Source organism: Saimiri boliviensis, chromosome 7, assembly GCF_048565385.1.
Source record: "Saimiri boliviensis isolate mSaiBol1 chromosome 7, mSaiBol1.pri, whole genome shotgun sequence".
In the NCBI taxonomy this organism is placed as follows: Eukaryota; Metazoa; Chordata; class Mammalia; order Primates; family Cebidae; genus Saimiri; species Saimiri boliviensis.
Genome location: NC_133455.1, coordinates 59,112,643 through 59,136,520, shown reverse-complemented (window position 1 = coordinate 59,136,520; position 23,878 = coordinate 59,112,643). Strand labels below are relative to the sequence as shown.

General features: G+C 34.5%; 1 pseudogene; it reads right to left on the bottom strand.

Moving 5' to 3' along the window:
- Positions 1-1,287: 1,287 nt before the first annotated feature.
- On the bottom strand, positions 1,288-23,674 carry LOC120365007 (P2X purinoceptor 4 pseudogene; annotated as a pseudogene).
- Positions 23,675-23,878: the final 204 nt, after the last annotated feature.

The following is a 23,878-nucleotide window of genomic DNA, read 5'->3' as shown; positions in this document are numbered from 1 at the left end:
ATTTTATATACCCCAAATGTACTTTATTCTTTTCTTATTAGCAGCAAAAATGGTATATAATTCACTTACACATTATTTTATTGGGTGTATCTCCTACTAGAAAGTATACTTCATGAAGATCTTTATTCATTTTGCACACTACTGTATCTCCAATAGACCCTACCTGACTCTGTGAAAGCTCAATAATTATTTATTGAGTGATTGAATGAAACTAGTGCCTAAAGGGATGGCTTGAGCGAGGAAACCATCCAGGACATTAAACATTATTCACTCCCTCTGTGAACAGTACAAAGGGCCAGTATTACTGACATTGCTGCTGTAACCCTCCTCAGGCTATGACCCTTCCATTACTGACTAATTTACCCCCAAATTAATGCATTTTTTTCTTTCACTTTCAGTCTTCTCTTGTAATTTGAGAATTAGCCTTTAACAGTATGGTTTCACAGGAAGTTCTATCAGGAGAAATTAACAATGAAGGCAAAACAACACAGTAAAATTACTTAAAAGAGAAAGAACATTTTTGTATGAAATTATTTAAAATATGGGATTTTTGCATCCTGAAATTGACAATGAATTTATTTCATCTCATATTTAACAAAGTATCTCATAATTGTCACTATGTTCTCTCTTTTCAAAGAAAAATTAAATTATATTTTCTATAAAAATATGTGATAATGATATGACATAATAGAATTGTTTACTTTATTTGGATTTTGTCAATGTGACCACAGAGATTCATTTTTATAAAAGCATTTGTGAGTTTAGTTGATTTTTTCAAAGTCTTGTCTTAATCTTTTAATGTCTTAATACTTTCCATTTGGAATGCTTTGTGTTATTATCCCCATTGACTTCATGTTTTTCTCTTTTTAACTTTTAACTTACCTAACTGCTGGATCTTCATCTCTGATATCATGTTCAAACATTTCATGAAATCCTTCACTTATTTTTATTGTTTCACTGTTATTAATAGATGCTGGTCAGAATCAACCAGAGACTGAGTCATGAAGCTAAAGGTTAGACAAATAAGATAATAGCAGAATTAAGGAAAGAGGGAGGTTTTAAATATATTAGTAAGAAAAGTTGTTAAGATTTTTTTTTTTCTATGCAATTTCAAAGCATAGAATCAGTTGTTGAAGGTTTTAAAACTGTAGTTCCCCTAGTGATTCCTTATGAAATGTTTAAAGGGCAACTTACTTTTACTGTTATTTTATTCAAGAGTGATTCTCATGTACTGAGCTGCTACTATGTGCCAGGTGCTATGCTAGGAGCTATATGTGTACATTACTCTTTTTTTTTTTTTTTTTTTTTTTAAGAAAATCATGTTTTACTGTCTGGTCCTCCATCACGTCCGCACAGCGCTGTCTGAGGAGTAATGCCCGCTCTGCCTCCTGACTGCAGGGAATGTCAGGGGCAGCCTTGTAGCCCAGGCCTGCTGCAGGTCTAGTGTCAGCAACCAGGTGGCCTCCTCTGCCACATAAAGTGCTTGAACAGAGCCGCGGTGCCTCGGAGGACTGGGCCTGTTCTGTAGGGAGCTAGAGGCAAAGCCAGCTCCTGCCCGGAAAGCCATAGCAGTGCCACTGCCTCGGGCCAGCGCTCACCCATAACCCCAGGCTGCAAGAACCACAGAGTTGACCCAGCCAAGAACAGACCCGGGAGCTACTGGGCTGTGTGGGCAAACAGATCCTGCATATGACACACAGGAGCTGTGGGCAACCCTGAGTACTTGTGGAGCGCAGACTCGATCAGATTCCAGAACTTTCTCTGGGGTGATGTGACAGCCATTTCTCCCTCCTCCTCTCTGTTCTTTGATGGGGTAGGCATCACTGGTCCAACTCACTAGCAAGGCCCTGCTCGTAATCTTCCACATACTTATATTTCTTCTCCCGATAGTACAATCTTTTCTTCATGCAGTAGAGGACTATGATGTCACACAGCACGGTCGCCATGCCCAGCAGCGCCAGGCCAGAGCCAATGTTGATCATGGTAGGGATGACATCAAATTTCCCTGCCTTCCCAAACACGATGATGTCGAAGCGGATGCCATAGGCCTTGATGAGTGTGCGCTGCTCGTTGCCAGCCAGGTCTTTGTAGTACTTGGCAAACCTGAAATTGTAGCCAGGAGACACGTTGTGGTCGACGTCCCGTGTATCCAGGCTTTTGTAATCAGAAATTTAGTAATCAGAAAACCGAATCTCAATACTCAGTCACCAAATGATAGACATTCTCTCAAAGCCACACAAGCTTGCAGCTCTTCCAACACAAGGTTAATAGATGACGCTACTAATAGGATTTTTTTCTTCTTCTTCCGTTCTTTTTTTTTTTTTTTTTTTTTTTTTTTTTTTTTTTAGCTCTATGTAAGGTTGCTCCATCAAATCATTTTTTTCATTAGCTGGGCAAAAATTTCCTTTAAAATTTCAACTGGTCTGCGCTTTGCCAAAGACCAGTTTTTAACAGCTGAGAGTAATAAAATAGCAATGGATTTGACCCTGGCACCTTTGCTTTCAAGTCTGAGTGATTTAACCTCTCAGTCTCAGTTTACTTCTCCATAAACTGAGGATAAGAACCTCATGATGAGACTTTCAACGAAACTCAGAGAGAAAAAGAATTGTGTAAAACTGACATGGCAAGGTTATGTAAGTCATTATGTGACAATCTAGACAAAACATCTTAACCTGAAAGTGAAAATTTACTTGAAAATCACATACCCTAGTCTACCTACCTGATAAGATTGACTGTTCATTGTTTGATAAGTTGAAGAATATTAAAATAATATAAATAGTAACATGAATTGGGCTGTTTTACCTGCAAGCAACAGATAACTGCAAAATCAAACTTTTTTTTTTTTTTTTTTTTTTTGGAAAAGGGGGATATTTGTTATTCTTTATAGCAATAATTAAGATGGGCAGAGTATGCCAGGACTCTGCTTCTGATACACATGGATCCTGCGGACTAACCTTCTCTATTTTAGGCTTCACTTTCTGTCTGGGAGCAGGATGGCCACACGAATTCCAGGAATCACACTTAGCCACAAACATCAGGCAGGCATGTTCTTGCCTCAGGGCTTTTGTAACTACTGTTCCTTCTGCCGGAGATAGGCTTCCCTTGTGATTAATTTCTCCACTATAGTCAGATCTCTGTCTGAAACCTACTCCACTGACAAATGTAATGGCTTTTTTGCCCACATGGGTACTTTTTGGCACACCAAAGATTATTCAGACATTCAGTCAATTTTAAAATAAATATTCAATTTACTAAAGTTACTGCTCTTTAAAAATCACATTCTTAATAAGTTTGACATATATTTTATGATGAGTTTATTTATAAAGCTAGTAATTATAAAAATTGCCTTTAAGGAAACTTTAATATTTGCTCCCATCTATAATCTTAGTTATGTTCCATTAAATATTTAAGGTATATTTACAAATTTAATATATTTAATTTGCTCCCAGGTACTATATTTGTTTATCTCAAATGACAAACGTTCTCAAAGTAAAGTGAGAATTCTGATATATATTGAGGTTTACATGTTAAATAAGTCAGAGAGTAGATCTGTCTAATATACTGTTCTCTTTAACATTACTTGTATTACCAAATATGCCTAGATTTTTAAATATAAAATATAAACATAATGGGCTTTATTTTCTTGTTCCAAATATTTCTAAAATTAATTATAAATTTGTTGAGAGTTAGAGATGGTTATGCAATAAGGAAACAATTATATAATATTACACAATCTCCAAGTATACCTTTCCAAGTAGTTTTTGAGGTTGCGTTCTCAGCTTGGAAGCTTGAAGTAACCGAAATTTAATAAAATCTGTTCACATCCCACAATTCATGAGGCAGAGGAAAATGTGGGCATATATGCCATGGCTTTTTTTTGAGGAATTTCAATGTTAATTTTTAAGTGAGATTAAAATATCACTTAAAACCTCCATCACAATGGTTAGATTATTTGAGTTTTCCTTTTCTCTACTACATGATATATACACATAACTTTGCTATGTAAATATGAAGATAACTGGACATAAAAGTATCCTACATTCTTTTCATATATTCTTGTCTCTTAGGATCATACAGAAATTATAGTTATTAAAATAATACCCAATTGTGTTCTAGTCCCACCCCCCTCCAGCTTTTTATCACAATTTCTATGTCTACTTAATATGCAGGCCTTTGCTGATCACATATATTGACATAGGGTCCTTTTTCCACATGTCTTTTTATCACTTTGCTTGGCTTTATTTTTCTTCATGACACTTCTCATGGCCTGAGGTATTATTTATTGACTTATTTATGTTTGCTGCATTTGTTTCTTTCTTCTAAAATATGAGCTTTAGGAAGCATAGTGACTTGGATTTCCTCCTGTATCTCCAATTCCCTGAAGAGTGCCTGGCATATAGGGGTCAATCAAAAATAATTGTTGAAAAGATGAATGAATAAAACGGGTCAGATGTGCTTCCCATGCCTATTCATAAGTGAATGTATTGGTAGAGGGAATCACATTGCCATGACTATCTTAGATTAGAATGTATTCTAGAGCTGTAGATGATTTTAATTCCCCATTATGTGGGTGAATGACAGGTCCCAAAACATAATCATGGTTCTGTAGGTAAATAACTAAGAATGGTCTAACGTGATTCTAACAACCAGATTTGGGGAGGTAGAAAAAGGAGGTAGAATTTGTTTTAGGGTAGCAAACAGACATACATTTGAGTTAGAGGAAGAGATTTCTCATGCTAAAAATGTTGGCATATCCCAGACAGCCTCACAGAAGAAACCTCATGACTGATTTTACCATGCCATCTGTACTAGAGAATGTAGTTAAGATGCCTCTTAGCCCAATCTTGTAGCTTACATCACAGAGATTTAAAAAAAAAATTAAAACCTTAATTATTTTTACTAGAAATGTAGAAGAAAACCATTCTTATTTTATGTACTGGTTATTTCACGAGATCTTTTTCTTAAACTATAATAAAGAATATAATTTTCTATTGATAAGTCTTCTTCAATGGAATCTTTAATAGCTTAAATACTATAATGTATAAAGCACTCCATCTCACTTTCAAAGACATTGGTAATTCTATACTGAATAAAAGATTGCTAAGTAATGTAAATGATCAAACTGGCTAATAGAGAGCATTAACTGCCTCAAAAAATCCCTGCAAAAATCAGATAGATGCTATGTTACCCAACACAATATCCATATCATGCTGGCTTTGCAAGCAGTTGTTTGAGTGAGCTGTTCAATATAGAACACTGGCTTGGATAGTTTTACCATATTCTTGCTTTATTCAACAGCACCCAAATGCATAAAATTCCTCTGTTGTAAGTCACCTCATCTATCCTTCTCACACAGTTATTAATACTTAGATTAATAACAACATTAACACAATTATTATCCCAAATTATGCAATTAGATAGATGTCATATAGTTCAGACTGGAGACAAACAACAAAGGGGAATTGAATTTAAAAGGCTTAAAATCATTGACTTTTTCATTAAAATACTGGAAAAGGGACAAAAATTTATGTTGATCAACACATTGTCTCTGAGAACAGATATATATGAAAATGAACTTTCATGGTAAGAGTTAAAGGAAACTTTATAGTTTTGATTTCAAAAGGAGCCTTATAAAATAAAGTAACTTTATTCTTTTGATAATCAGAAAGCTGTATTTCAGATACAACTTTAAAGGACTTACATACAGTCACATAAGGAAGGGTCTGAAGGAGAAGTGTGATCTTGGCTTCTAATCTAGTGCTCCTGCCTCCATAATATGCTAGGTAGAAATCCATGGTAAAAACAAAATCGACCTGAAAAATAGGTACATATGTGGACCTCTCTCCCAGTAAAGAGCTTTCCTTTACTTTGACTAAGTGTAAATTATGGTAACTTATTAATTCAACAAATATTTATTAAATGATGCCTGTGAGAACTACTCACAGTCATCATGAATAGAACAATTATTCAAAAAGACAAAAATTTCTCTCTCTTGTTCCCTACAACTGTGTGTTTTATTTGAAAGAGCACATATAATCCTATTGAAATGTAAACTTCACTTAAGTGTGATAACTACATGTCTACCAAGAAGATATGTAGGAAACGATAAATATCAATGCAAGTATCACTGAGTAACAATTAGATGTTCATTATTTAAATGACCATAGAAGAGATAGTAAAGAAGTTTAATTACTTGCTAATAAGACATGAACTCCTTAGATTAGACCAGGCATCCCCATACTTTTTACACAGAGGGCTAGTTCACTGTCCCTCAGACCATTGGAGGGCCACCACATACCGTGCTCCTCTCACTGACCACCAATGAAACAGGTGCCCCTTCCTGAAGTGTGGTGGGGGGCTGGATAAGTGGCCTCAAGGGGTCGCATGCAGCCCGCGGGCCGTAGTTTGGGGACGCCTTGATTAGACAGTCATTTTGTGTACCTAAATATAAGAAATTAAAGGAAAGATAAATGATATGACCTTTTCAGAGTGAAAGGACTGTAGCAACTAAGAGATCTCCTTTACTCGGCTTCATTGGGAAATAGTAGCTTTCACGTATTTGAATTTCCTAGGTCAAGAGATGCATTCATTCATTAATTTGACAAATATTTGTGGAGCACTTCCTATTTGTGAATTCCTATTCAAGGGACAGAGATAAAGGAGAATACAAGATAGTGGTGCCCTGGGTAGTCGTGCACTTAATAGATAAACAAACACATAGATGTGATCAGGACAAGTGAAGAAAATTAATGGTGATAAGCATTTAGGGAGAGCCTGAGATAGGCACTATTTTAAACAGTTTGGTCATATAATTATTCTTCTCAGAATCAAAATACACTTTTTAATGAGTACTTTACAAATATATTCCAAATACATAGAACATTTTTGTAAGGATTGGCCCAATATGAATGTTTCAAAAACATAGGTAATCTTAATATTAATCTGCAATAAGAATGCAATTTATTCATAGCCATTTAATAAATGTATTAACAAAATAAAATGTATATGTTGCAAACAGAATATTCCATCTGAAAAAAGAAATATTCATATTGTCTTCTTACATCAAGGCTATACCCCTAATATTCCAACAATGGTTTTTATTGCTCCAGAAGTTGAGTATTGTCCAAAACACTTTTCTTGGTTTAGTCCTAGGCTAATATTCAAGCATCGTACTTTCACATAATCTCTCCTTTGTGCTTTCTATGTCTATTAAATATTATTTGGGATAGACGTTACATATTATAAATATTGGAGGAAGAAAACATGCAGTATACATTCTCATGAAAGTGATAGAAAATAAGCATGTTATCAAATTCATAAACACGGTTACTATAGATAGTTGTAATGAAGATGTTATGGAGAGAAATTGGTTTGTTTGAGTAAAGTGTAAGCAGGTACCTGGAGAAGGAATAGAAGCCCATAAGGGAAGGACGGGTAATATGTAAGTATCTTCGGATAGCTTAATTAAAGAAGGAAAGGATGTTTATTGCCAAGACTCATGGAGACGATAATTCAGGTATAGATAATACAGAGTGCAAAGGCTCTGAGTCAGAAATGTTGATTATTTTACACAAATAGAATGGAGGCCAGTGTTGCTTGATCTTAGGAACTCAGCTGATATTATGAGGGCATTTGAAAGAAGCAGATGGAAGCCAGATGATGAAGGACTTTGTAGGACATGACAAAATCTTTGAAATATATTCAGAGTGCAATGGGAGCCCTGGACATATTTTAAGCAGGGGAATTAGGTCTTCCAGTTCACATTTTAACACAGTTTCACTGGCTCCTTTGTACAGAATATATTTCAAGAGATGAAGATGGAACACAGAGGAACCACTGGCAGGTTGTAAGACTTGTAAGACTGTAAGAATCCAGCTGAGAGATGGTGTAGACTTGACATAACACATAGTTGTAAAGACACAGAATTTATGTCATCACAAAAGCTCGTGACCTGTTCATAGAACCTCTTTCATCCAAGCCCTAAACAGATATTGACTGAAAAGCAGAACTACAAAAGGAAAGTCAGATCTTTCTTTTCATCTGTGACAGCTGTATTGACAAATTTTGTGTATTTGCAACTCTGTGTTTTGTCAAAAATCTATGTCTTAAAGATTGCTAATGAGAAATCAATGATGCTAAACAGTTCCTCCTGTCAATAAAAAACACAAATAAACATTCACAAATAGTCAAGATGCGTTTGTGTTAAAGTCAATAATATATTGCATATATTGAACTCTATATACATATTAATGCATGGCAGATATAAATGACAATTGATGAGTTCTCATTATCAAAAATTGAATGACTTCAAATTTATATTGAAAAAAAAAAAGGCTTGTAGGTCCTGTAGTGTATCATGCAGAGCCCCCACTTCAGAATGAGGCAGTCATTTGTTCATTTGCTGGAAATGTTGCCAACAAAGGACTTACAAGTCAGTTCTTCTCCAGAACTTCTCTAGACCAAAGTGAGGTACCTTGTTTAAGGTCCTGTTTCTTCCCTATTGGACCATATCCAATGACTTATCTGTGTAACAGTTTAGAGCTCGAGACATTCTTGCTTCAACTTAGGACCCTGAAGGGCCATCTTCTCCTCAACTCTCTGTTGTATTGGCCAAGGCCTTAATGCAATTGTATCACAATTTCTCTTCTGACAAATCCTTTCCTTAATCCATCTAGGCATTGTTATAAAGAACACTCTGATACGGTTTTGCTCTGTCTCCACTCAAATCTCATCTTGAATTGTAACCCCCACATATTAAGGGAGAGATCTGTAACACTCATGTGTCGAGGAAGAGAGGTGATTAGATTATGGGAATGGTTTCCTCCATCCTGTCCTTGTGACAGTGAGTGAATTCTCACAAGATCTGATGGTTTTACAAGGCAGTTTTCCCTGCTCTTGCTTGTGCTTCTCTCTTTCCTGCTGTCATATAAGACATAACTTTTCCCCTTCCGCCATGATTGTAAGTTCCCTGAGGCTTCCCAAGCCTTATGGAACTCTGAGTCAAATAAACCTCTTTTCTTTATAAATTACCCAGTCTCTGGTATTTTTTTATTTTTTATTTTTTATTTTTATTTTTTAGCAGTATGAAAACAGACTAAGACACTCCCCAGGAAACTACCTCTGTGTAAATATTCAGTTCAGAGTTTATTTTTTATAGAAGCAGACCTAAGATTGAAAATAAGGATAAATTTACCTCAAATTAGTTATGAGAAGCAAAAATTGCTTCTGGATCCTCAAGATAATCTGAGAGATTTTTCAGAAGATTACTTTCTTCTTCACACATAATTTGAATTAAATTGAACATTTTGAGCTACTAAGACATTCTACTTAAAAATAGGGAATTAGTATTTTAAGTATATGTTAAGATGCTAATTATTTGTTTATAAGTTTGATAAAATGTGGTGTCTGGGTTGTCTTTTATCAACTTAGTAACTCATTTAAATTCTGATCCCCATTAGAAAATTTGCGATTACACTTTGTGTAAAATCTGACAATGGCTTGCAAAAACTTTTCTGTTTGCAAGTACTTTTAGGAAGAAAGAGGTTAAGAGATTTTCTGCCGATGCTTAGTGTATTGTGTGGTCTCTATCTGCCACTAGAAATTACAGTGCCTACAGACCTGTACTCTGGTTGGGTAAATTTTGTAAAGCATTTTAGTTCACTGTCTGTAGTTGGAGTCAGTGCAAATTGGAAGCAGAGTGGTTGGAGATTTAGAGTCCTCCTGACATTTTTTATTAGCTTTGCTTATTGTCTGAGAATACAATCAAAATAAGTTTCTTTTATTTGCTACTTAAGATAGCTTCAAACTGCACCCACTATCTCCTCTTCCACTTTCCTAACTGTTCTCTGTATAAAATTTCTTGAATTAACACTGATCACCATCACCCAGGAAGACAGTAAGCTGTGTCATTTTTATTAAAATATCCCACTAGATAGCAACATATCAAAGATTTTACTTACCGGATTTAAGAAATAAGCACTACAGCAATGTGATTAGAAGAATTGCTTTCAAAATTTTAAAAACATATTTTTCAATTTGATTTAAAGGCCCATGTAATTGAAAAGGAACTAGATGTTCATCAATAACTCTTACTAGTCATGAGTACATCCATCTACAGGGTCAAAGCATGCTAGCTTTCAGAATCATTAGCAAGGAAATAATCAAAAGATAAACCTGAACAAAGAAGAGCAAGAAGTGGCTGAGTTTTCCCCAGTCCTGAAAGGACAAAAGGGAAAAACATGGACTTATTCAATCTTCAGTTTTGATGTTTGGACTTTCTGAAGTGTTTAATGCAAGACAATGTTTTAGTCTACTTGAAAGGAAAAGTTTGCTTTAAATGATAATCCTCTTACATTCAAATAAAACATAGGTGGAGAATGTGTATGTGCTTTGAGAGTGGTTATTGGGTTCCCATTCACTTGAAAATGACTTCCAGCGTCCAAGTTTATGGTACTACTCAATCTTTCATTAAAATTTCCTGTAGTGCTGGCTCAGAATTGACATTTCGTAACAAAAGTTGTGGGGTCATTGTATTATGGGCACAATGTTCCAGCCATCAAAGAGCTCCTTTGGGGGCACAGTGTAAATATGCTATCTCTAATCTATGGAGTGATTAAAGACCAGGCTTTGCATTTCATTGTTGCTTTGCATTACTATCATGAAAAATAAAGCATTCGCATTACTTTCCAAAGGTCACAGAAAAGAAGTAATTTTCTTGTTAAGATAAACTTTAATAAAGATGTTTTAGGCTTGCTTATCTCAGAATATTTATGGTATAGAATTTTAGAACAGTCGCAAACAGAAATTTCAATGAAGATTCATATTTAAACTGGACATTTCATTTTTTTTCTTACTGTGCCTTGTGCCTCTGTTGTATATGGCTTAGAAGGGAGAAACGCTATACAAAGTCTTTGAATGTCATCATTGCAAATCATATATACAGCGGTAGAAAATAGACTCTTGGGAATAATATTGCTGTGGTGGGGGAGAGGCAGCACAGGCCAAAGTAATTTAATTTATCTAACCTAAATCAAAATTTTAAGACTCACTCATGAAATAAATGTATGTATTGCTCCAATTTCTACTTTTTATATTTCAGGCTCACTTGTGTTCTTGTCTCCCTCTCAAATTAATGTTAAATACAAGGATCACAGTCTGAAAATTATTTGTTAAATAATTTAATAGACATTATAATTTTTTTTTTAGTTTTCCAACTGCCACATGATTTGTTTCAATAACGCATACTATTATTTTGCATATGTAGGCATAGACTCTTTTAGAAAATAGATGGCATAATCTAGCAGACCAGATAATGTTGGGTGGCAGTTCATGTTGTTTGAAATCTACCATTACAATCTTACATGGTATTTATTTATTCAAGACGAATAATAAGCTTCATTTCTCAAGGGCAATGCACTACAAAATGTACATAAAATTTTGTCTGCTGATTAACCTAACAGATAATAAAAGAATATGAGCATCATAAAAATTTTAAAAGTGTAAATGAGAAGGTAATACAAGAGGTGGGATTTACAAATCAAAAAATAGAAAGCTATTTGTAATCCACCTTCTATGGCGTTGCATTAGGGTTAAAAGTACAAAATCATTTAAATTAAAACAATAAATAATTGTATTTGATATTATTTATTTTTTAATCTCAAGAGGTGAAAGTATAAAAATAGCTAAATGCTTGTGGGAATATTAAGGTCTCTAAATTATGTTGAACTCAAATGTAATTTTTACTAATACTGTTGAGCAGTGGGAATAATTAGAATGACTTTGGCAAGGCTGGATACTTGAATAATTAAAGGCACAAGATTAATTTTAAGAGAGGCATCATTATCTAAAATTAAATATTAGAACCCTTATAAAAGATAGGAGTAAGAATGGAGAATAGACAGAACCACATTTTAAAGTTATTTAGCCTCATTAGTAGCATAATTTCCCTTGAATAAATAAAAAGTCCATTTGTATTAAATATAAATTTCAAAGTTTCATGAAATATATTTGTTTTTTATAGAAAGTAATAATTGAATAATCTTGTCTATAATTCACAGTTCAAAAAATAGCTTCCCAATTTATTGTCTTCTTAATCATTTTTGAATAGGCAGTACTTGCAAATTATAAAAACTTATATATTAAAATTTAAGATTTTTTTCTTGCACTTTTCTTCCTAGGCCAACCTCTTCCCCTAGAGCAACTATTTTTTTGTTTTTGCTTTCTTCAGTTTCTGAGATACCCCACATAGCTTTATATATTTTTGCTTAAATATTTGACACATGGTAGGCTTTGCAGACACATCATTTTGCTTCTTTCTTTTTTTTTTCTTTTTTTATTTTTTATTTTTGAGACTGAGTTTCGCTCTTGTTACCCAGGCTGGAGTGCAGTGGCACGATCTCGGCTCACCGCAACCTCCGCCTCCTGGGTTCAAGCAATTCTTCTGCCTCAGCCTCCCCAGTAGCTGGGACTACAGGCGCGCGCCACCATGCCCAGCTAATTTTTGTATTTTTAGTAGAGACGGGGTTTCACCATGTTGACCAGGATGGTCTTGATCTCTTGACCTCGTGATCCACCCACCTTGGCCTCCCAAAGTGCTGGGATTATAGGTGTGAGCCACTGCACCCGGCCGCCTGCTTCTTTCTTTTATTACTTAACACTGCATCTTATTAATCTTTCTGTATTAGTACATAAAACTTTTAGCAGCAGCATAAGATTCCATAATTGATTTAATCAGTTTTAATGGATAAATGTTTAAACTTGTTTCCTTTTTTAAACCATTATAAATAATGCTGAAAATGTAATTGTACATATATCTTTAAATAAAGACATGCATAAAATGATTTCTAGAAGACTAACTTCTGGTCAGAAGACACATGAATTAATAATTTAACAAATGACTACAAATTACCATCCAGAGAGGCTTTACCAATTTATATTTTCACAAGCAATATGTGAGAGAGCCTATTTCAAAAAATATGGGTTAAAATATAGTGTTTTACAAGTTTTGATCTTAACCAATGTGACAAATAAAAATATAAAACATCTTTGAAGCTTCAATTTGCATTTAGGTGTTTAGTGTGATTTAGAGTCTATTATGTTCATTTATGCTTAAATGCCATAGCATTTTCTCTTCTGGAAGCTGTATGTTCACATCCTATACTGATTGTAAATATTGAAACCTTAAAAACAGATTTGTGCTTCTGCAAAATTGGTGAATTATTTACAAGCATCTATTCCCACTAGGTCCACGTTTCCATTATTCACATATCTTCCATAGTTGGTTAAGTACCCTTTTGCTGCTTATTGAAGCAAAGAATGAAATCAGTTTTGAGTTTGGAAAGATGACTTATAGAAAATATGTGTTCACCACAGCAGTATCTTATTCCAGGGTCTGATAAAAAGATAATTCCATAGCAAATATATAATTACATATTAAAATTCAAAAAATAGAGAAAAGGTACCCTTCTAATGGCAATTAAATAATTCATACAGTTCCAGAATACAACACATAAATATGAGATTACACTTGGATTTCAGGAAGAACCGGTTTTAATGAATACCTGAATTTGATTGTCATCAGTATATCTGTTATATGCCTTTGTTTAGAACTCATAGAGACCATTAAATTTAATTACTTTCCTCTGAGGTTTGCTTGATAAAGGTGCATGAAAATGTGGGGCTTGTAAGTTAGAAATAGTCTCACGAATAAGTATGCCATTTATTTGTTACAATTTGGAAAAAAAAAATGTGGCAGGCCTGAAAGCTGCCTATTTTAAGTTCTGGACAAGAGTAATGATATAGAAGAAAAAGCATATCTAATTTTGAATAATATGCCTGAGGAACTTTTCAGCAGAATCTGTTCACTATCTCTTTGATATATTCTCTAAGCTTTTTTGAACAAGTTTCAAAACAGAGGACTTAAACCCTAATATATTACTATTGCTTTTCTCTGGTTTCTATCAGTTTACCCTAGAAGTTTATATTGTATATTATTAAACACTGAAATGTAAGACAAAATATTTTTATGATTCATGCTTTTCTGTATTTTCTTAATTAGAACATTAATATTAAAAATCAGATGCTTATTTCTCACTTAGACTTTGAACATTTATGTCATTTAAACTATTATATTGTTATGGATATTTAATTACAAGACAAAAAATATCCACCTGAAAGATGTGTTAAATCCTTCTTTCTCAAAATCTTTTCTCTAAAACCATTTTTAAAATGATATTCTGACTCGTATGCAAAAAATTTCAGGTTAAAACAAATGGCTTTCAGTTAGTTAGTTTGTGCTAGATATAAATCAAATATGACAACAACAAAAACATAATGCAAACTTGTTTGGAATATTAGTCACATTCATTTAAGAGTATGAAGAAAATCCTAAGCTTCTCCTTATGTTGCGATAATCCAGGAAAAGAAAGAGAAAAGTGAAATGAAATCTGAGGAAATAAATAAACTCTTAGGTATGACTATAACTATTTATGTTAAAAATATTTTCTCATATGGAATCCTGTAATGAAATGTATTATTTTGAAATTTTTTTCCCACGACTGGGCTCAATGATTCATGTCTATAATCCCAGCATTTTGGGAAGCTAAGGTAGGCAGATCACTTGACGTCAGGAGTTGGAGACCAGCCTGGCCAATGTGCCGAAACACCTTCTCTACCAAATATACAAAAACTAGCTGGGTAGTGGTGCATGCTTGTAATCTCAACTATTTGGAAGGCTGAGGCACAAGAATCGCTTGAACCTCGGAGGCAGAGTTTGCCATGAGAGGAAATCGTGCCACTGCATACCAGCCTGAGCGGCAAAGCAAAACTCTGTCTCAAAAAAAAAAAAAAGAAAAGAAAAGAAAAGAAAAAAAAGAAAAGAAAAAAAAAAAAAGAAAAGAAAAGAAAGGAAAAGAAGAAGAAGAAGAAGAAAGAAGAAGAAGAAGAGGAAGAAGAAGAGAAGAAGGAGGAGGAGGAGGAGGTGGAGGAGGGGAGGAGGAGGAGGAGGAGGAGGAAGAAGAAGAAGAAGAAGAAGAAGAAGAAATGAAAATGTCCTCAGAAAATGTTATAAAATAACCCCAAAATAAATATATTATTCAATTATTTACTGGACCCTAAATATTTACTAGACCCTAAGTCAATAAATACTTGCTGAGTAAATAAATACCAAAATATATATAAATGCTTCCTAAATTACCAAAGTCAACTAGATACCCAAAAGACAAAGAATGAAGAGATCCTATGGTGAGGTCATCTCTCACTAGATTAGAATTTCCATCATATTATACATATATTATGTTAAAAAACAATAGGAATAGCAAGCTTAATTGAGGGTATAAAGAATAATAAAAAACATTTAGAGAAAAGAGGAATATTGCAAAAGGATGTCATGATCTGTGGAGATTAAAAGACTTAGGTTTCAAATCTGACTATGCCATTTACTAGCTGTGTAGCCTTAGGCAAGTTTCTTTACCTCCCTCATCCTCTGTATCCTTATCTTTAAAATAGTTATAAGGTATAATCTATTTCATGATTGTGGCAAAGGCATATATTTATCACCAAATATCCGTATGCTCCTGCCTCAACCCCTTGCAGCTGGGTGAGGCTGTATGTATAGCTCTGGATAAAGGACTAGGAGTGGAGGTGATGTGTGTCATTTCCATACAGAAAAATGTAACTTCATCAAAAAGTGGGCAAGGGATATGAACAGACACTTTTCAAAAGAAGACATTTATGCAGCCAACACACATGAATAAAAGCTCACCATCACTAGTCATTAGAGAATGCAAATCAAAACCACACTGAGATACGATACCACCTCACGCGTTAGAATGGTGATCATTAAAAAATCAGGAGACAACAGATGCTGGAGAAGATGTGGAGAAATGGGAAAGCTTTTGCACTGTTGGTGGAAGTGTAAATTAGTTTAACCATTGTGGAAGACAGTGTGGGCACTTCCTCAAGGACCTAGAAATAGAAATACCATTTGACCCAGCAATCTCTTTACTGGGCATATACCCAAAGGATTATAAATCATTCATGCACAGGTATGTTTATTGCGGCACTGTTCAAAATATCAAAGACTTGGAACCAACCCAAATGCCCATCAGTGATAGACTGGAGAAACAAATGTGGCACATATACACTGCTGAATACTATGCAGCCATAAAAAAAGATGAGTTCATGGTCTTTGCAGGTACATGGATGAAACTGGAAACCATAATTCTCAGCAAACTGACAAAAGAACAGAAAACCAAATACCACATGTTCTCACTCGTAAGTGAGTGTTGAACAATGAGAACACATGGACACAGGGAGGGGAATATCACACACCAAGGCCTGGGGTTTGGGGGCTAGGGGAGGAATAGCAGTGGATGGGGGGATTGGGGAGTGATAGCATTAGGATAATTACCTAATGTAAATGACCGGGTGATGGATGCAGCGTGGCACATATATACCTATGTAACAAACCACCACCATGGCATGTATATACCTATGTAACCAACCTGCACAATCTGCACATGTACCCCAGAACTTAAAGTATAATAAATTTTAAAAAAGAAAAAGATGTAAAAGGCAGTGTGCAATTCTCCTTCACTCTTTCTTTAATTAATTTTAATTTAGTGTTTGGGAAACTTTTTCTGTAAAGGGACATATGGTAAATAGTTTGAGCTTTGCATGCTCTATGTTCTTTGCTGCAACTACTCATCTTTGCCTTTACGATGCATAAAATGCCAATTTATTACCTAAAAGCAATTATAGAGTATACGTAGAGAATGAATATTGTTGTTTTCCAGTAAAACTTTATTTATAAAATTAGGTAGTGGGTTAGAATTGGCCCAAGACCCGTAATTTGCTGTCTTCTCTGTTTACTCAATGCCATATTGATTGTGATGAAGAAGGTGATGAAGGAAAAGAGTTTAGTTGAATCAAGTTTAATTTGCATGCATTAACAGAGCATATTAATGTGCTTGGAATGCTGATATTTCCTATAGGAAATAAAGTCATGTATATCGAGCATTTTTTTATGTGGCAAGCAATCTGATATGTTTTTCACATAAATACATAACTTCATATAATCTTTACAGGTCATAATTTTGCAAATAAGAATCTTGAGACCCAGAGGAATTAAGTGAGGAACCCAAGTTAATACTGTTAGTAATTCTGAAATAAGGAATTAGAATACCATCCTACCAGACCCCAAATTCTGAGTACTTCCATGTTCATGTAACTGTCATACTGAATAATCATGACCAAGACTGTAATCATAGAGATATTTTCACCTCAGAGTTGCATCTACAAAACCCGAGAGCTGTTATTTTTCTCTTATATAATAAATTTGATGAGGTAGCCTGAGTGGATTATCTGTTCACTCTAAGTTAATAACAACATTTAAAAATTCATGTTTCACTTTAGTCTTTCAAATAGTCTCAGTTCAGTAATTAACATATCCTCATAATGTTATATTATTATAATGTAATATTACAGTGTAATAATAAAATCTCTGAATATCAAGGTGAAATAGTTGCCTCAACTTAAGTTCAGGCTTGCTAACAGTGGGAAAAGTGCGTCTGGAAAAAGGATAGTGGTTAGGTGGGGAGACACTTCTTTCCTTTTAATGTTACCAGGTCCTTTTCACTGTCCCTAGTATCTCTTCCGCTAAAAAGAGGCAGATTCTTTCTGCTGAAAGGTGTGGGAGGTGCTCTCATCTGCAGTTCTCTTTTTTCCCACTGAATACGCCTCCGCTGATCCCTTAACCTCCCTCAAGCCTCCTTCTGCCAAGGTGTGCTTCTTCCTCCAGATGATCTTCTTGAACAGAATCTAAAATAACTTCAAGTCTCTTTCTCTCACAGACCTGATACTTACGGCCCACCTCAGGGTTTCTTAAGCTCTAGGAGTCTGTTTAAAGTAACTTACATTGGCATGGAGGGAAAGTAGAAGTGTCCCTCTCTCCCTGTATCTCTCTCCAGTCTCCAACTCCTGGCTGCTTCAATTTTCTAAAATTTGCAAAAACAGTATACAGCTATCTCCTCAGCTGTCCCTACGTAGCTAGTCAAACACCTCCCTATGAAATGTGGGCGAGATTAGTGTCTATTATTCTAGAGCAGCTGTAGAAACTTTTTACAGTCTTATATAAAAGCCTAAAATACTCTATATTTCTTTAAGGCACTTGCAATATGGTTGTGAATACAAAACTAATACTCTAGATATATTTAAAAGACTTTTATGTATCAGAAGGAACTTAAGGGTCAATAATTACATTTCTTAGCTAACTGATGAATATTTACTGAGTGCCTAATATTTGGAAAGTGCTGTGCTAGGGCTTAAACAAGACTGAAACCAAATGCAGATATCATTACAGTCACTACTTGAATCTCTCTGGTTTGGGAGAATTTACTACACCTTCAAAAGTCCTATTTTCATTGCTTTTGTAAATCTTTGGGTCTCCATGTTATTTTAAATAAATATGCCTTCCTGGTAGATTAATATAAAATTTTAAAAAATGGAATAAATTACAGAATTCAAATGTTGAAGACAAATTTACATTTTCTTCCATCATTCTTAGACTTTCTATCATTTGCTCTTAGTTCCTTTGAGGACATGGTTACTAGTAGAATGAATCTAAGTTACTCTAAGTTACTGCCTGCGTATCAGTGTGGGTCTGCAGCAAATTCAGTCCGTGGCTTCTCAGAAGAAAAAAGTTGACTGAGGGGCATAAGACAGGAGATACTGAGCTAAGTTTTAGAGCAGGAGTGGAAGTTTATCTAAAAAGGCTTTAGAACTGTAAGAAAAGGAAAGAAAGAAAGTACAGCTTGGAAGAAGGGCAAGCAGGCAACTTAAGAAACTAAATACACAGCTTGACCTCTTCATTCCCATGGGGTTTTCTACATTGGCATACTTCCAGGATCTTGTATTACTTTATCCCATGCCTAAGATCTTACCAGTAACCTACTTACCAGTTTCAGGTGTTTTCTATTTACTAGGAGACTGCCTTTCCCTGGCGCTGGCAATGACCCATTGTTATTTTATTTTTATTTTTTATTTTTAGATGGAGTTTCACGTTTGTTGCCCAGGCTGGAGTGCAATGGCCCAATCTCAGCTCACTGCAACATCTGCCTCCCAGGTTCAAGTGATTCTCCTGCTTCAGCCTCCCAAATAGCTGAGATAACCAGGCATGCCACCATGCCAGGCTAATTTTTGTATTTTTAGTAGAGATGGAGTTTCACCATGTTGGTCAGGCTGGTCTAGAACTTCTGATCTCAGGTGAGCCACCTGCCTTGGCCTCCCAAAGTGTTGGGATTACAGGCATGAGCCACCATGCCCGGTCCAATTATTACTTTAAAGAAAGAGTTAACAACTGCCTGACCATCACCTGATAGTCACCCAACACTCCTGGTGTGTAGGGGAAGCCCTCTTCTGCCCTGCTCATACTTGACTAGCTTAATTAGCTACCTACTGTAACAACATGTGTAACAGGGGTGCATGTCACCACTCTCTAATTGTACTCATGTACAAACCCTTGAAGCTCTCTTTTAGAGATCATCCTTAATTATACTGTGGGTGAAAAGAAAGCATCCTGCATTCTTGGAATCTTCCACATAGCTTGGGCTATTTCTTAATGTTGACTTTGCATTTTTCTGTGTGATCTTCTCAGGTTCAGTTCCTGATCTCTGGCTTTCTTGAGTTTCATCGACATCACATACATTGTTAGCAAATACACCAAAAATGGTTGTTTTCATATTATAAATATTTTTAAATGAATAACTGAGATGACAAAAGTAAGGAAAACTCACAGGGTACTGGAAAGTAGAAAATGATAAAACGAAACTAAAGTGGTGGGGAGTGCAAATTGGCAGAGCCACTTTAGAAAATGATTTGGCAATATCTAGTGAAGTTAAAAAATGACTCTGTGGCCCAGCAATTTCTCATTTAGATATATACCATAAAGATATGCTCAAATATGTATACGGAGAAATATGTAAACTATCCTAGCAGCGTTGTTCATGACTGAAAAAACAAACAACAACAACAAAATTCAAGGCCAGTCTAATGTCCATGATAGAATGGATTTTAAATTGTGTTATATTTGTATACTGGTGTACTATTCAGCCATAACAGTTAATGAATTAGATTAAATAATACAAATATAAATAAATTTCACAAATATAATCTTGAATGTATAAAGCAAATTATAAAAGCATATAAAATGTATAAAAATAAGCAGAAAGGTCCTGTATTTTGTTAAGGTAGACGTGCATATGTAAAAAATATACTTAAAAAGTGCAAGATAATGAAATTCTTATAATCACATAAAAAATTCAGGAGGCTGAGGCAAGAGAATTGCTTGAATCCAGCAGGCAGAGGTTGCGGTGAGCCAAGATCATGCCATTGTACTCCAGCCTGGACGACAGAGCAAGACTCTGTCTCAAAAAATCAAAACCAAAATCAACAACAAAACTAAAAATTAATCACCAAAGGGAGGGAGGGAGAGACTAAGGGAGACATGATAAATGAAGGCAAGAGTAGGAATAAACTTTCTATATTATTTATATGTTTAATTATAAACCATGTGACTATATTACTACTCAAAAATGCATGGTAATGATTAGTGACTAAACTCAAGATGGTGGAGAAAAAAGAGAATTGGAGATACAAAGGATACAGCAATTATATTTATAAGCATTTAGTTTGTAAATCCTTTATTCTGTATATCTTTTGACATCTGAAACATAATGTTATAAAATAAAGCCTTAGCTTTCAAAAACATTGCTTCTGTCAAGGGCTTAACAATCCACATTTAGAGGTCAACAACTAAGCTTTGACTTTTCTTTCTTCTTTGTAATTTTACTATGTGTCAATTTATGTCAAGGAAGTGTGGATGACTCTAACTATTTGAAAAACAAATTACCAGGTAGTAGAAAGTGTGAAAAAGAAAAGCAGATTAATATTTCAGGGTATTATTTGACCTCTTTTACACATCCCTTACTATTGTTAATACTCTTGAATTTGATAAATTTTCTTAAATCTTACTTTTCAAAATTAATCATTAAGAGTAAAGCTTTTGATAATAGTGTTCATAGATGATCTAATATTCTATTTTTATAAATACAGTGTTGATTGAATAATACTTCTGAGCAATGCTAATATATTTTAACCTTAAAAAATGAAACCTGAGATCATAAAACTAAGCATTAGTATTGCTTCTACTTTTTAGAGGTTGATTTTGGTAGGCTGATTTTTTTTAGGTGTTGCTTTTCTTATCTTTAGAATGAATAGATGCCTATGAGCCACAGCATTGCAGGAATTAAATCAAGTTAAAATGCTAATACATTTGTTAATGTATATAAAACGATTTAACTTACTGTCTGGAACAAAATAGTTAAAAATCAAACATTCCACTTGGCAATAAAAATAAGCATAACTATGCCTACATTAGTGATTATTCTTGAAGTTCCTACAAGGTCTCAGGATCATGATTATCACTCTGTAGTAATGGATACAGTTATATGAACAAAGAAGTTAGAATATATTTAGATAAGTATGTATATATCGTAGACATGTTTAAATATTTTAGTAATAAATCTCTGATATGAGCTAATTTTCAAAAAATTTTGTAAATGTCTTCCAAAACTAATTTAAAGATACAAAGAAATGAAAACATTTTAAAACAGATCAAAAGCCCATTTAGCTAACAATTTCACCAAGTTGCATTACACTTCATATTTAATATGTATATACTAAAAAATTTATGGAATATGTATGTAAACTAATTTATATAAATGAGCATTAGTTTATTCATATATTAAAATATAAATATATAAAATAGACCTATAGAAACATGTTTGCACAGATATATATGAACACATACACATCAAAATATGAATATAAAAACAAACATAAATTAGGGAGTAAACATTTGCTTTATGAGAAAGCTCAACATATTATTTTTTTAAAATTAATTTTGTTTACAAATATTTTTACACAATTTCTAAGGTCAAGTCTTACACAAAATGAATTAAACACTAATAATGTTTCTCACATCTTATAATTAACAAAATGAGTTTCATTTATAGTAATAATAGTAAAGAGATAGAAACTAAGTCCTATACATTAAACTTTAACTTAAAAAAGATTTGACAGAAACTCTATAAGAAATAAAAATGACAATTATTTTTGCTTGAATGTTTTCTATTTGAGTGAACAAATAGTGATGTATTATACTCAACATCCACATATTAAAATAATCCAAACCTAGTATTTCAGGAGGAAATTCTAGCAGTGACTGTAAGACACCACATGTTGAGAAAAAAGTACCTGCTGAGTATGTTTTAACCCCATAGCTCATGATGCATTTCTCCTATCCTGGCAAATAGGTAGCAGTGCTATTTTTTGTTCTTAGCATTATAGTCAGCTTTTTTTGAAATCCAGTCATATACTCTATGTGCTGACCCCCTGCCATAGTGAATTCCACAGGCAGGAGCTCCATGCAATGATAACTGCTATTCAACTGGAGGGGTCCATGAAGAAAGTGAAAGTCTCTCAAATTAATTTCTCAAAATGCCCTAAGCCCCAGCCATCTCCCCTTCAATGTTCTTTGCAGCTGCTTAACACTTCTAGACTAGTTGAGCCTGAGTGAGTTGGCTGCCTCCCCCTATGGCAATATTTCTTTTTCAAAGGGTAGTTGCCATGGTTGTATAATTTTGTGCAGGGAGTAGGAGACTTTGTGATTGACCAAGCTGTGCTGGAAAAGATAACAAGCACAAAAAACTACAAGTTTAAGCTGCGGAAAACTTTGTCAAACTCTCAGTGGAGAGTGGAAGAAAGAGTGCTTTCCACATTTAAAATGTCTTACATTTTCTAACATTGTTGAACTGCAAGGGGCTTAGAATATTAATGGGTCTTATTAAATCTGGTTAGCCCTCCCCACCCCTGGTGAGCATGTGGAAAACAGAAGCATGTAGAGGTAGCACAAAGTTAAGAGACACAATAATGGACTAAAATTACTGGCTCATTTACTGTCACACCTTGTGTAAATGATTGTTACCTTTTGGAGCCTCCCTTTGCTCTAGGCTGATGCACCATCATTCATCTTGATATATTCATTACTATCCTCTGTCTTTTGTGTCAGGCAATTCTCACCACCTCTCAAAACCTATGTCTGAGCAAAGCTTTGGACTCAAATCTCCTATGGGATTCTTGCTAATAAAATAGTAAAATTATGATTAGCTAAGGGTAGTATTGAACAGATTTAAATTGTATTCAACTAATGTTGCTCAACAAGACCTGTATATACTGAGGCCCCTACTGTCAAGTTCTTTGCTAGGTGCTTTTGCTTACATTATCTCAATTAATCTTTTTTGGGGATGCATGTTATTTGACTAACCAATTTATCTTATTTGTTAGTAAGATGTTTCCAGTTTTTTTCAAGGTTTCACTGTTTCTAGGTAAAATTTCAGGCTCTGTTGCATCTTGTTATGTTAGTATGACACAGTTCTGCCTAATAACATGGAGATACAAGTCTCTGAGAGAAGGCTTCGTTTCAGAAATATGTCCTCAGAAATAAAAAAGGCAAACCCCTGTGAAAGTAAGGTTTTGTCTTTTGTCCTTAATTGTTCTCTTACCCCTTCTTCACAACTGGGACAATAGTATGATAATGAAAAGGCAGAAAAGCAGCCATCTTTGATCAGACCACAAAATACAAAGGCGATAGGAATTTTTCAGCTCCATTATTATCTTATGGGACTATGATCATATAGTAGTCTGTTGTTGACCCAAACGTCCTTATGTGGCACATGACTATTTTTGAAACCACAGATTATATGGTTCCGTGACTTGTTTTTTTCTGAATATTACAGTCATTCATTGTTCCTTCTTAACATTA